This window comes from Xyrauchen texanus, chromosome 28 (assembly GCF_025860055.1).
Source record: "Xyrauchen texanus isolate HMW12.3.18 chromosome 28, RBS_HiC_50CHRs, whole genome shotgun sequence".
Classification (NCBI taxonomy): Eukaryota; Metazoa; Chordata; class Actinopteri; order Cypriniformes; family Catostomidae; genus Xyrauchen; species Xyrauchen texanus.
Window position 1 is genome coordinate 37436160 of NC_068303.1, and position 14362 is coordinate 37450521.

General features: G+C 47.3%; 1 pseudogene; it reads right to left on the reverse strand.

The window, feature by feature from the left end:
* Positions 1-9011: 9011 nt before the first annotated feature.
* LOC127621726 (rho guanine nucleotide exchange factor TIAM2-like) overlaps positions 9012-14362 on the reverse strand; it is a 61409-nt pseudogene continuing 56058 nt past the window's right edge.

The following is a 14362-nucleotide window of genomic DNA, read 5'->3' on the forward strand; positions in this document are numbered from 1 at the left end:
GCTCTCTTCATTTCCCACGCTCCTCCATCAGTGACACTCATGCTTGTAAAGATCTGTCCCCAGAGAAGCATTTTTTCCCTTCTTCTGCCTGCTTGTTGCAAAGCTATAAGGCTGGAGTCTCATTCACAGTTTATGTGCTGGGGAGGTGGGCCGTCTTTATGGTCCTTCAAACAGGTGTTACTGTGGCAACAGATAGATTGGGCTGCTTTGTCATTTCCACACCAATAATTAGTGATACTTGCATAGGCTTTTTAAAGAGAGAATTCATGACATGATTTTCACCTGGGCAAACAAAAACGTTTGGTTATGTATGTAACCTCCGTTCCCCGAGGGAGGGAACGACACGTTGTGTCAGAGAAGCGACACTAGGGGTCTCTCTTGAGCGCCGATTTCCACCTCTGATGAAAAAAGGCCAATGAGAGTTGGCAGCCGGTATTTGCATGTCCCGCCCCCGGACATACGGGTATTTAAGCGGCGCAAATACGGGAGTTCATTCAGGATTTTTCTGAGGAGCCGGAAATGGTCCGGCCACAACAGTGGCTCGGTTCAGCGACATGGCGGAGGAAAGACACAGCGTGTCGTTCCTCCCTCGGGGAACGGAGGTTACATACGTAACCAAACGTTCCCCTTCTGTCACTCTCTCCACGTTGTGTCGGAGAAGTGACACTAGGGGACCCATTCCAATCTGGCCATGCGCTGAACCGTGTACGTGAACCGCCGATACAGAGGCGGGCAGGGATTTCATCCAGTGCCGCGCATCGTCTGTACCTGGCTGCACGTACCCTTCCCCAATGCCCCATAAGAACATTGGAATCCTTCTAGTTGCCCTGGGAGGGGAACAAGGCGATGTTTGCCAACATGGGAACATGCCAGCCTGGCTGGGCCTCTTTTCTCTCTATGTTTCTCGCATAGAGCAATCACGGCCGGGGCCCTTACACGCATATAGGGAAGGGGGTCTTACCCAGGCCCTGCGGAGACCACACCTGCCCTTTTTCTTGGGGAGGAAAAGTGGTAGACACGTCACACGGCCGTCTTAGGGCTCATGTGGAAAGTATGGTGTGGTGGTAGATCCAGCCTCGAAAGGGGGGAGTTGCTACAGCACAGCGACCGGGTCAGCTGTAACTGCCTAAGGGAGACACGGGGGTCCGCTCGTAATGGGATAGAACCGTGGAATTACACACAGGGGAGTCCGAGCAGGAGGCCTTACCTGCGGAGCACCTATACCAGTACAGGATAGCCATCAGGGTACCCGCAGTGGCTTGGGTCGGCGAGTTCCTCCGCTGAACCGCGGACCCGGAGGGCTGGGGAGGAATCGACCAGGGTCCCGACTCTGAGTGGGGCGCCCTGGGAAGAAGGCGCACTACTTTACCTTGACGTCAGGAAAAGGGCGCTGGGCGCAAGTGATCCACCTGGCCGGTCGGTCTACGTGTTACTGAGTTCTACGGGCTCGGACCTGACAAAACACGAGACGCAACCGACTCAACGCGGAGGTTGTAAAACCTCGCGAAGGTGTTGGGTGTTGCCCAACCCGTGGCTCTACAGATGTCTGCTAGGGAGGTGCCCTTGGCCAGTGCCCACGAGGACGCAACACCCCTTATTGAGTGAGCTCGGACCCGCAAGGGTAGGGGTACGGCCTGGGTGTGATAAGCCAGTGTGATGGCGTCGACAACCCAGTGGGCGAGCCTCTGTTTGGAGACGGCATTCCCTTTCTGCCGTCCCCCAAAGCAGACAAAGAGCTGCTCAGAGCGTCTGGTGCTCTGTGTGCGGTCCAGGTAAATGCGCAGGGTGCGCACTGGACATAGCAACGAAAGGGCTGGGTCTGCCTCCTCCCGGGGCAGCGCTTGCAGGTTCACTACCTGATCTCGGAAGGGTGTGGTAGGAACCTTGGGCACATAGCTTAGGATCACAGACGTATCCGCTGGACCGAACTCCAGGCAAGTGTCGCTGACAGAGAACGCTTGCAGGTCCCTGACCCTCTTGATAGAGACGAGCGCGATCAGCAGGGCCATCTTAAGAGAGAGGGCCCTGAGTCCAATTGATTCAAGCGGCTCGAAGAGAGGTCTCTGGAGTCCTGCCAAGACTACCGAGTAATCCCAGGAGGGAACTAGGCCTGGCCGGGAGGGATTCAACCTCCGGGCGCCTCTCAGGAACCTGAGGATCAGGTCGTGCTTACTCAAAGACTTGCCATTTACAGGATCGTGGTGGGCGGCAATGGCGGCAACATACACCTTGAGGGTGGACGGGGACAGCCTCCTATCCAGCCTCTCCTGTAGGAACAGGAGCACTGACTTGATCGCGCATCTCTGCGGGTCTTCAGTTCGGGAAGAACACCAATCTGTGAACAAGCGCCACTTTAGGGCGTAAAGGTGCCTGGTAGATGGGGCTCTGGCTTGGTTGATTGTATTCACAACGGTCACCGGTAAGGCGGCTAGCTCTTCCGCATCCCGTCCAGGGACCAAACGTGGAGGTTCCAGAGGTCTGGGCGCGGGTGCCAGAGCGTGCCCCGTCCCTGAGAGAGGAGGTCCTTTCTCAGGGGAATTTTCCAGGGAGGAGCTGTCGCGAGAATCTGAGTTCCGAGAACCAAGTCTGAGTGGGCCAGTAGGGGGCCACTAACGTGACTTGCTCCTCGTCCTCCCTGACCTTGCACAGCACCAGTGCAAGAAGGCTCACTGGGGAAATGCGTACTTGCGCAGCCCCGAGGGCCAGCTGTGTGCCAGCGCATCTGTCCGAGGGGAGCCTCTGTTAGGGCGTACCAGAGCGGGCAGTGGGAGGTTTCCTGGGAGGCAAACAGGTCTACCTGGGCCTTGCCAAACCGTTCCCAAATCAGCTGGACCGACTGGGGTGAAGCCTCCACTCCCCGCCGGGCAGGCGTTGTCGTGATAGCGCGTCCGCTACGACGTTGAGCTTGCCGGGATGTGAGTGGCACGCAGCGACTTGAGTCGCTGCTGGCTCCATAGGAGGAGACGGCGGGCGAGTTGTGACATGTGGCGGGAGCGTACGCCACCTTGGCGATTTATTTATGCCACCACCGTGGTGCTGTTCAATCTCACGAGGACATGTTTGTCCCGAACTAACGGGAGGAACTTCCTGAGAGCAAGAAGGACGGTCAGCAACTCCAGGCAATTGATGTGCCAACGCAGCGGGGCCCTTTTCCAACGGCCCGCTGCTGCGTGCCCGCTGCACACGGCACCCCACCCGGACAGGGAGGCGTCGGATGTGACCAGAACGCGTCGGGACACCTGCTGCAGGGGCACTCCTGCCCGTAAAAAGCAGAGGTGTGTCCAGGGTCGGAGTGTTTTGAGGCAGGCGGGGGTGATCCTTACCCGATGCGTGCCGTGGTGCCATGCTTGTCTCGGGACTCGAGTCTGGAGCCAGTGCTGGAGTGGTCTCATATGCATCAACCCCAGCGGCGCGACCGGCGCCGAGGACGCCATATGCCACAGGAGCCTCTGGAAAAGTTTTAGAGGGACCACTGTGCCTGGCTTGAAGGAAGCGAGGCAGTCCAGCACCGACTGAGCACGCTTCGCTCGTGAGACGTGCTGTCATTGAGACTGAGTCTAACTCCAACCCGAGAAAAGAGATGCTCTGAACCGGAGTGAGCTTGCTCTTTTCCCAGTTGACCTGAAGCCCCAAGCGGCTGAGGTGCCGAAGCACCTGGTCTCTGTGTGGATGTCGGCTACTCGTAGCGGGGCAAGGGCCGCCTCTGCGACCTTCGTGAAGACGCGAGGGGACAGAGACAGGCCGAAGGGGAGGACTTTGTACTGAAACGCCTGGCCGTCGAGCATAAACCGTAAGAAGGGTCGGTGTCGTGGCAGAATTGAGACGTGGAAGTACGCGTCCTTCAGGTCTACCGCTGCGAACCAATCTAGATGCTGAACACCAGCCAGAATATTTCTCTGCGTGAGCATTTTGAACGGGAGTTTTAACAAGGCCCAATTGAAAACTCGCAGGTCCAGGATTGGTCGTAAGCCGCCGCCTTTCTTGGGTACAATTAAGTAAGGGCTGTAGAAACCCTTCCTCATTTCAGTTGGAGGGACGGGCTCTACCACGCCCTTGGCTAAGAGGGTCGCGATTTCCGTGCGCAGGGAACTGATATGCTCACCCTGTACGTCGGAAAAGCGGACGCCCCTGAAGGGGGGCAGGAGCCGGGCAAACTAAATTGCATAACCGAGTCGAATGGTCCGGTGCAGCCATCGTGATGCGTTGGGAAGCGAAAGCCACGCTTCCCAGCTCTGCGCTAGGGGCACCAAAGGGACGAGTATTTTTGATGTACCCACCGGGGCCTCGCAGCGGGGCGGAACAGGTAGTGCAGCGTCGGACGGCTTTGTTGCGGCCTGAGCCTGAGGTGCTGAGAATAGACTCAAAGCACTTACCTTGCTCCGCGCACCCGGCAGGGGGCGGTTTCGTGACTGAGGAGGAGGTCTGATGCTGGCGTCCTCTGGACTCGTCTGAACCGGCCGGCCGGGGGACAGTCGTGGGCAGGTGGAAGGTGGGATCGCCGCGTCCGGTGTACCGGGACTGTCGTAATCTGAAAGCAGATTGCCGTGAGAACGGCATTTGCGGGCCAGGTGACCCAGAGGCAAAGGAAATAGCTCTTTTATTGAGAATGTGGGTACCACAGCCCCCGTCAGAGGGTGTGGCAAATGAAAAAACAAAGGATTCTCCTCCCGGCCCTCCACTGGGGGACGGAGCGGTCTTACCACCTCCAGAGCTAACGTCTTCGGCTCTGGGTCGGCTGTCTCAGGAATGCTTGGGAGCCTTCCGGGTCCTAGAGGGGGTTCGTGAGACAGGGGGCATGCGCCGCCTGCAGGGTGCTCGACGCTGGGGCTGAGAGCTGGGCCCGGGTTGAGGCAGAGCAGGAGCTGGTTTCTTCGCAGGGGGACGCCCTTGGCAGGCAGACGGGGCAGGGCCCGTAGCGGCAGGTCTGCGGCGGGGCATGAAGTGAGAGATGGCCTCCGTCTGCTTCTTCACCACGGAGAAATGTTGGTCGAAGTCCTCGACGGTGTCACTGAAAAGGCCAATCTGAGAGACAGGTGCATCCAGGAAGCGGTTCTTGTCGGCCTCACGCATCTCGACCAGATTGAGCCACAGATGGCGTTCCTGGACCACTAGGGTGGCCATCACCTGTCCGAGTGCCTACGCTGTGGCCTTCGTCGCTCTCAGGATCAGGTCCACCCCCGTGCATGTTTCTGAGTGCTTTGGCCTGGTGGACTTGCAGGAGGGCCATCGCATGCAGGGCGGAGGCAGCGCGTCCAGCCGCACTGTAGGCCTTCGAGTTGAGCGAGGATGTTGTCCTACAGGGCTTGGATGGGAGTACGGGGCGGCCACGCCAGGAGGTAGGGCTACCGGGGCATAGATGGTACGCAACTGCCCTATCGACCTGGGGAATCGCCCCCGTATCCGTGGCGCTCTCCGCCGTCGAGGGTGGTGAGAGTGGAGCGGGTGGCACCTAGACGGGCAGAGAGCGGGGCTCTCCACGTAGACATCAGCTCGTCATGCACCTCCGGGAAAAACGGGACCGGGGGATGCGAGGCCGTGAACGGCACGCTGCCCCCAGGAACCAGTCATCCAACCGTGAAGGCTGTGGGGAGGATGGAGGGTTCCAATCCAACCCCACGCTCACGATGGCCCGGGAAAGCATGTCAGACATCTGAGAGTCGGCCTCAGCCTGGGCCTTCTGGCCCGAAGGCGGCAGTCCAGGGGAGTCCTCGGCATCAGACATCACACTCTCCGATGCAGCGGCGAGCTCATCTGCTTCGGGCTCGGGAGGATAGACAGCCGGGCCGTGAGGCGAGCCGCTATTGCCGCAAGCGTAGACGGGGACCAGCAAGCGTGTCGGGGAACGGGAGGTTCGCGGGGGGCTACCCGGCGAAGCTGCACCCGCTGCCGCCCCCAGCGCCAACCGCATCGTCCTCAATCCTGTGGGAAGAAGGAGCAATGCGGGGTGCAGCTGGGGTGGCTTGCTTTCTGTTGAAAGCCCATGACCATGACCACGTTGCCAACGTGGTCATGGTCATGTTCTCGCAGTGAGAACATGAGCCATCCACAAACGCCGCCTCGGTGTGATCGCGGCCCAAACACACGAGACAGCGCCTGTGGCCGTCTGAAGCGGAGAGCACTCTACCGCATCCAGGAACAACACGGGCGGAAGGGCATCTTGAAAAAGACGCGTCCTGAAAAGGACGTTCAACGCCGCTGTGTTTTGCTCTTTTAGAGAAATTACTCTTTTAATAGGAATTTACTCTTTTAATACACAGTGTGTGTGTGTGTGTCTGCGCTGTCGAAGCGCTCAGGGGCAACAATGCACGCCGTGCAATGTGAAGGAGAAAGCCGCTGTTGTGTGCCGTCAAAGATCCAACAGCATGCAGATCGTCAGAGGAAACAGGAACGTTTAAAGTGGTGTGTAAGTCGCAGCAAACTGCAGACAGACCATCGGCTCCGAAGAAATTTTCTGAATGAACTCCCGTATTTGCGCCGCTTAAATACCCGTATGTCCGGGGGCGGGACATGCAAATACCGGCTGCCAACTCTCATTGGCCTTTTTTCATAGATCAGAGGTGGATATCGGCGCTCAAGAGAGACCCCTAGTGTCGCTTCTCCGACACAACGTGGAGAGAGCGACAGAAGGGGAAATAAACTTTGAAGGAGGGACTCAAGCCATATCTAGTGGATAGAATAATGTTGAGACCTGGGGGTTGGCTCTTTTGACTTGAGCCAATAAGGAACCACCTAGCAATCACCCAGAAGACCTCAGCAGCGCTCTGACAATAAGCATCCTAGAATCATGATGGTGGGTTTTGCAAGGACAAGCACCACTCATATTTTTCTGGAGAAAATGTAAACATCTTGTTTTCTTTTTAGCCCTGCACTCTCAAATGACACTCATTTATCTAAAAAGAGATGAATGTTTGCATTAAGGTTCATTATCAGATTTACCATTGTAAAGAAAGTTTTTTTACTAAAAGAAAAAGAAACATGCAAGAGATAACACCCCTAGTCCATGTCTTCAATCTAAGAGACAAAGAAATCTCCTCTCAAATCCAATGTACAAATCGCATACAAAAAGCTTGAACAAAGCATGCTTGAACTAGAGATAAAGTGTTGTAATTATGACTCTGAATATATATTTTTAAAATTTTTCTCTCTAGGTCTTTCCAACAAGGTCATGGTTGCTAAGGGATTGAGAGGAAAAACCCTAATAATTCACAGGAATATGTGTAGATGTGCTTTTCTCTTATGTCAGAAGAAAGAATCTCTAAACATCTCTAAAAACATGACAGTGTACAATGTGCTCAATCAACCTTTGAAGCTCCATTCTTTCCAGTAATACTCTTAAATGGTGTTCTAACCAGACACAATGGAATATGTGATAAGTGAAAATCACATCGCTTCCCTACTAGTTTTCCTCCTAATTAATAGTAACAGCACAAATTGCCCAGACATTTTGTCTCTTGTTTTCTATTCCAAACTTGTTGCGTCGTGTCTGGTTAGGACACAGTATTAGATGTAGAACATATGCAATAAGATATAGAGATATGCAAGAGTTTATTGCTAACAGGAGTATCATAGAAGACAGTCTTTATTAAATATTAAAACAAAGTCATTTTTACAATGTGTGCTTAATATGGTTTTACAAATAAATTACAACAGCCAAAACTTATATCTTAATGGTAATAACAGTATTTTCAATAGCTTAAACTATATTAAAAAAAAAAAAAAAACTTAAATTTTTAGCTTACTGAATGTAAAACATGTCTTTGAATTTAAAAAAAATTATAATCATACATGCAGTGTATTGAACATTTTTACACAAATCACAATACAGACATACAGTGCAAAATATTTGTTTTCAGACTTCAGGTATATAAAAACTTGCCCAGTTTAGTGAAATTACACCATTTCAGTACTGAGCAGAGAGAAGCCTTTGCCAAATAAGCAATACAAACATAAAGCTACAGTATTCACATACAGTAAAACAGTCTTTGCTCATGTACTGACAGTATTTGTGTCAGTCCATATGGAATGTTCTGGTTAGACAAACTGTTTCAGAATGTTTTGTTGTTCTATATCCATATAGCAGCCCTTTTCCAAACCCTAGTAGTGAGCTGCCTTGCTTCTTAATGACTACAAAGGCAACTATCGTCAAAGAGGCCATTCACACTGGATGAGTTCTTGCATTTAAAAATAGCAAGATGGAATGAAATGGAATATACTTTAAATACTAAAGCGTATTTATAGGCAGCTGCGAGAATGCGTCCTGTTTGAACTGCCCCTAATGTATCATCCTAACTCAAATGAAATGTGGAGTCATGTGGGCCGGGAATCAAACCATCAACCCTGCGATTAGTGGTCGACCCGCTCTACCACCTGAGCCACAGCAATCGCAATTTTTATGGTATTATGCATTTCTCCTACCTGCTTGTGTCCAAATACATCGCCTTCAGAGAGCAGCTCACATTCTTCACATCTCTTGTAATGCGTTCTTGGGCTCGTGGCAGACAAACACTAACATCTATCACATCACTGCACATTAAATGCATCCATGGGAGACATACTGTAAGTGTGTGTTTAGGTGGTAAATCAAAGAGACTAATACTTCAATAAAAGTGAAGCTGATGCCTTCTTGAGTTGTTACCTAATTATGTTGGTAAACTACTGCAGCTTGTACTCACATTCATGACATAATAGGACCGCGGTTTGGACCCAAATAAATATGATGTGAATAGAGATCAGCATGGGGAGGGGGAGGAAACAAATCTGGGGTAGGTCCAAGGAATCGAACCAAGTGTGAAAGCAATCTAAGAGTATTCACATTGGAAGCAGAAGCAGTGCAGCGAGAGTTTTGACTATTTGTGCTGCCCTGTTATGCTGAAATAAAGTGACAATGCACTGCTGATGGAGATCATGAATATGAGTTGAGAGAACCAAGTAGAAATTTCACAGACTAAGCATATATTTGTAGTCTAACTGAATAAGAGCATGTAGGGGAAAATTATAATAAATGTGTAAAAATATAATGACAAAACAAAATGAAATTATTTTATAAAATTTTTTAACATTAAGCAGACATGCGCTTTTATTATTTAAAAGTATAGTAGTTCAAGTCACAGGCTTAAACAAAATATAACTGCCTATTATATCATTTTAAATAGAGAGCAAATCTATTAGCTTAACATCAATACCCATACACAGTCGAGTGCTAACAGCTATGGTAGACAAATACACGCAAATCGTCGGAAATTTCAGAACTTACATCATTCTTGGTGATGGATGACATAAGAATGATTGTGGAGAAACAAAGTGCTCTATGACCCCCAACTTACTTTTTACAAGAATTAATTAAAAAAGGAAAAAGAATGGGATGCAGTTACCATGGTTGTTGGTGCAGATGGTAAGTCAACACACTTTTTACTCAACATCAAATAAGAATAATATCGCTGTTTAACAGTTGTACACAATTACTTATTTCTAACTATATTATTAAGCTATATTATTAGGAGTGATTGAGCCAATCTGAGTGATCTAACCATCCTGTTGTACAAAACAACATTACAGGTCTCATCGTCCTCCCATTTCACTGAATGATGATGTTTGAAGAGCTTATTGTGTTGGCTGTCACTACATGAAAGAATTGTTAAAGAGACTACATAAGGTTAAACCAGCATCATGTAAATAACATTTCATGACGATCAAGTTTGTAATACCTATCAATAGCTCACTCCAGATAGCAATTTTATAACTAAATTTTTTAAGTATGTATGAAATGCCGCAGTTTCTACAGCAGAAATGCTGCAGGTGTAAAAGCACAAGCTGCTGAAATTGTCCTGACGAGCTGCTTAAGTTGGCACAGTTTTTTCGTCCGGAATACACCTGTTAAAATTATGTCTAGCTAGCAGCTCACTAGGTTTTGGACAGAGACACAGAGATAAAACAGACTGTGAGAGTTTTCCAATCCAAGGCACAATAGTCATGTTGTAGTACATTCTAATGTTTATACCACCAGTTCCTCTAGAGGGTGGTGATAGTGGCTTTTTGGGTGCCCATTACCGTGTCGTAAAAACAAGCCTCGTTAACTACCGAACCCAGGCTCTGCACCCTGTAGTCCCTGGACAGCAGGGTGTTGAGGTCCAGAACCGGAGTTTCGTCCAGCAACATCACCTGACTGCCTTGAAGGCAGCTGGCACTTCTCTTGCTCATTCCTTGTGGTTCTTCTACAAAGTTTAGTCTCTGAAGTTGGGCATCCAAAGCACTGGTCAAGGAACACAATGTGGATCTCTTGGTTAAAGTGGAGTTCACCTCTCTAAAGGGTCTGTGTTAATGGCTCGGTAGTGCAGGTTCAGAATGAGTATCATCAAGCAGTTTACTCTCATCTGAGTCTAATGAACCCATTTTTGGCCCATTTGACTGTGGTGGAATCCTCTGCCAGGAGTTCGTTCTTAGTGCTCCTTGGTGGCTCTTTCTGGGAAAGGTGAAGTTAGAACTTGAATCTTCGAATCGTCTCTTAACTGGAGCAGTCTGCTTGGCATTCTCGCTCAAGAGAATGCGGATGGCCCTCAATACATTGGCTTTGTTCTCCAGATTGCTGCATACAATAAGACAAACACAAAATGAGAGAACAAATTAATTTGCACACCAAAAAGCAATAAGCCACAAGTAAGCATGTGACAGTATAAAAATTTCATATTGTGATAATTGTTGAAGCTTTTATCGCATTATACGAAATCATTGTGATACAGTATTGCATTACAGAACAGGTTTAAAGTAAAACAAACTTTGTTGTTCTTTATGACAAGTTTATTTTCTTTTTCAAACTAAATTTGTATAGATAAATATATAGATAGATACATTTGTAAAACATAGATAATAAGAAGTGAGAGTTTTACAATTATGTAGTATTATATTAACTGTAAGAAAACTCATGGTTAATAGGTTCCCTTTCAAGTCTGTCATTTCAATGCTGCGTCATTTTTAACTGATGCTAGGGGTTGTCTCTGCAGGTGTAACCAATCTCTGAAACTCTTTAAAATATCGGCAGTTTTAATGGGCAGATAACGCGACACACAGCGTTATCTCCTTAGAATTTTCTACCTTCAGGGTAGCGATAACTCTCTCATTCTGTGCGTGTCACTGGACTTCTCTACTAGAATTGCTGTCAAGATCTTTAAGATCTCAAGATTAAGCGCACCCCTCACAGCAGGTGGATCAGAGTTTTTTCTTCTACTCCCTGTGGTGCTCCGACCATCGCTATTACTACTGCTCTCTTTTGAATGACAGTGTGTTGAATTTGCTCCTGTGTGACAGTGGACAGATAAACATCTTTGCCGTTTTCACTGTTTAACAGCATGAAGCAATGATTCTACAGCCAGTGGTCTTCAATGGAAGGTATCCTTTGAATTATTGGAATGTAAATTGACTTTTCTGTAGGGTAACATAAGCGCTACAGCCTGATTGCATTTGTGAGTACAACCCCAATTCCGAAAACGTTGGGACAGTATGAAAAATGCTAATAAAAACAAAAAGGAGTGATTTGTAAATTATATTCACCCTTTGCTATATTGAAAGCACTAAAACTAAACATTATATGATGTTTTTACCTTGTGAATTTCATAGTTTTAATGCACAGTAATATCAAATCAGATGATTGCAACACACTCCAGAAAAGTTGAGACAGTTGAGAGTTTACCACTGTAAGCATTTAGGCACTGAAGACACAACTCTAAGTTTAAAAAGTGGAATTTCCCCCAATCATCCATTATACAGGTCTTTGAGGCTGTCAAATCAGCTCTTTGTCTGCGTCACAGGCCACTTTAAGTGTTAAGCCATTTCCAAACAAAGACTTTCACATTGGATCATACATGCCACTGTACCCGCATATGACTCGCAAGGCATACAGTGCCCAATTTGAGTTAAAGTTCACTACACTAGAGGCATGGCCTCTTAATGGACATTATCTAATGGTGTTTCCCATCTGCCTAGCTGCAGGTTGGGGTTCCCCAAGTACATTCACTAGGTTTTACAACTTGAATGTCTCCTCTCTCTCTTCCCAGGTGCTTACTGTGAAAGAGAGGGATAGACTGTGTATTCTGCTGCTTAATATCAGCTTATTTATACATGGTCATTCCATAAGCCGCAGCCAGCGGTCACCTTCTATAAATTTTCACTACCCATTCGGTTAGTGCCTGTTATATACATATTCACACATTTCAGTGATTTAAATCATCCTGCAATGCTGCACTACCCGAATCGGTTAGTGTCATCGCCATGTACACTCCTGGATAAAAACAAATTGGCCAAGCCAAAAATGGCAAAACATTAAGATCTCCACAACAAATCATTGGTCAGGAAATTAGCAAGAATTAAACAAATGCACTCCAGGTCCACTTCCATGCCATCATTTGCTCATTAACATTTGCTGCAGTGAACTGTTTGGGAAAAGCTGGAAACAGGGAACTTCACATATATCACAGTCTTCTTGTATGTAAAGATAAAAAATATTTGATATAAAATTCACACTAACACATGTCTGGGTGAATAATATTTTCCAAAAATATCTTCTGGGATTTATTTTTTTTATTATTAGTTGGTGTTCAGCCATACATGCAGCCCTGATAACAAGCTCATAAATGAAACCAGGGGTGATAGAGTAGGGAGAGATCTAAAATATGCAGTGTTGTAAATCCCACGGTAAAGGAGTGAGATATCTGCTCCAAAAAAGCATGCTGTCAGAAACCACATAGCTGGTCTGAGTCAGGCCAACTATAGCTATTCTGAAGTTTACAAGAGACTAAAGGCAGAAAAGATCCCTATTTCTCTATCAGCTAATAAAGGAATAGATCAACGTTTTGAAACAACAGGTGATGTTGCCAGAAAGAAAGGATCTGGAAGGCCCAAAACCTCTTCATGTAGGAATGACCACCAGCTGAAATTTACAGTTCTCAAAGATGAGAAAAGAAAAGTCAGCAGAATTCAAGACTCTTTTGAGAAGGTTATCTAATGCAGGATTTGTGTCTAGAACATGTGTTAAAAAGCCATTGCTGTCTCGTCTCAGAAAAATATCAAAGACAGATATTTTGGCAGAATGTGGAAAGTTTGAATCAGAGTGATTCGGCAGATTTATGTGGAGTGATGAATCACAATTTGAGTTGCTTTGTGATGCTCCAGAGAGGTGTCTTTGAAGCTCTGGTGAGAAATACAATAATGGGTGCATCTCTATCACAGTGAAGCATGGAGGAAGGTGCGTCATGAAGTGGAGAGTCTTTTCAGCTGCTGGTACTGGTGAGCTGCTTCACTGTGAAAAGTCAATTAATGCTTTGGAGTACAGGAGAATATTGCAGAAAGGCTTGCTTCCCACAATTGAAAAGTAGTTTTTTTCTAAAGAGGAATGATCAGACATTTTTATTTTATTTTTATCAACAAGACAATTCTCCTGCCCACACTGCAAAGACCACCAAGAAGTGGCTTTAGAAGTCCATCGGCTCATGTTTTGACCTGGTCAGAGTCCAAATATGAATGGGAAAATTCAACTGCTCATCAACTGTTTGAAGCCATCAACATTGAGTGGAACACTTCTTGACTCTTCTTTCTGTAAAAAGCTGTCCGCAAGTTTACCCATAAGGCTTAAACATTTAAGGAAATCAAAGGGAAAAACTATCCCATACTGAGATACTTGCATTGCTTGCACTGAATGTTGCCGTTTGGACGCCCAATGACACGCGTGCAGGAGGAAGAGCACAAAGTGCTATCTGCCAATAAAAATTTGTACGATTTTAAAGAGTTTCAGATATTGACTACACATGTGGAGATAACCCCTATCAACAGCAAAAAGATGACAGCATTTCATTCCCTCCTTTTAGGGAACCGTGGTTACAGTCGTAACTTTATTGTTTCCTTCAATTTATTATTTTATGCAATTTTATTTACATATTCAATTCTGTTACCTGCTGCAGAGCTGAAAAAGCATCTCTGGTCTTCCCTCCACTTCAGACTTAGTGTGAACCACTTCCCAAATACAAGGGTTTTCTGACCCTAAAAGAAACAAAAGGTGTGAGTTTAAGCAAGTTATGGAAAGGATTTACAATTTTGACAATGTACAAGTAAGTCTTTTAAAAGAGTCTAAAACTTTTATAACATACAATTTTAGATTATGAGCTCTGATATGACTTCCAAGTTGTTATTGAAAACCTCCCTTTGAAAACCATATTTCTCTCTGGCTCCGTTTACACCTGGTATTAAGATGCGTTTCGGTGATCTGATCACAACTGGTCAGATCCACGTCACTTTTGAGGTGTAAACGTTAATCTTTCCTGTATGCGTCCTGGCAGCTGTGAAGGGCAACCCCTAACCTGCCAATCAATCGCTAGGC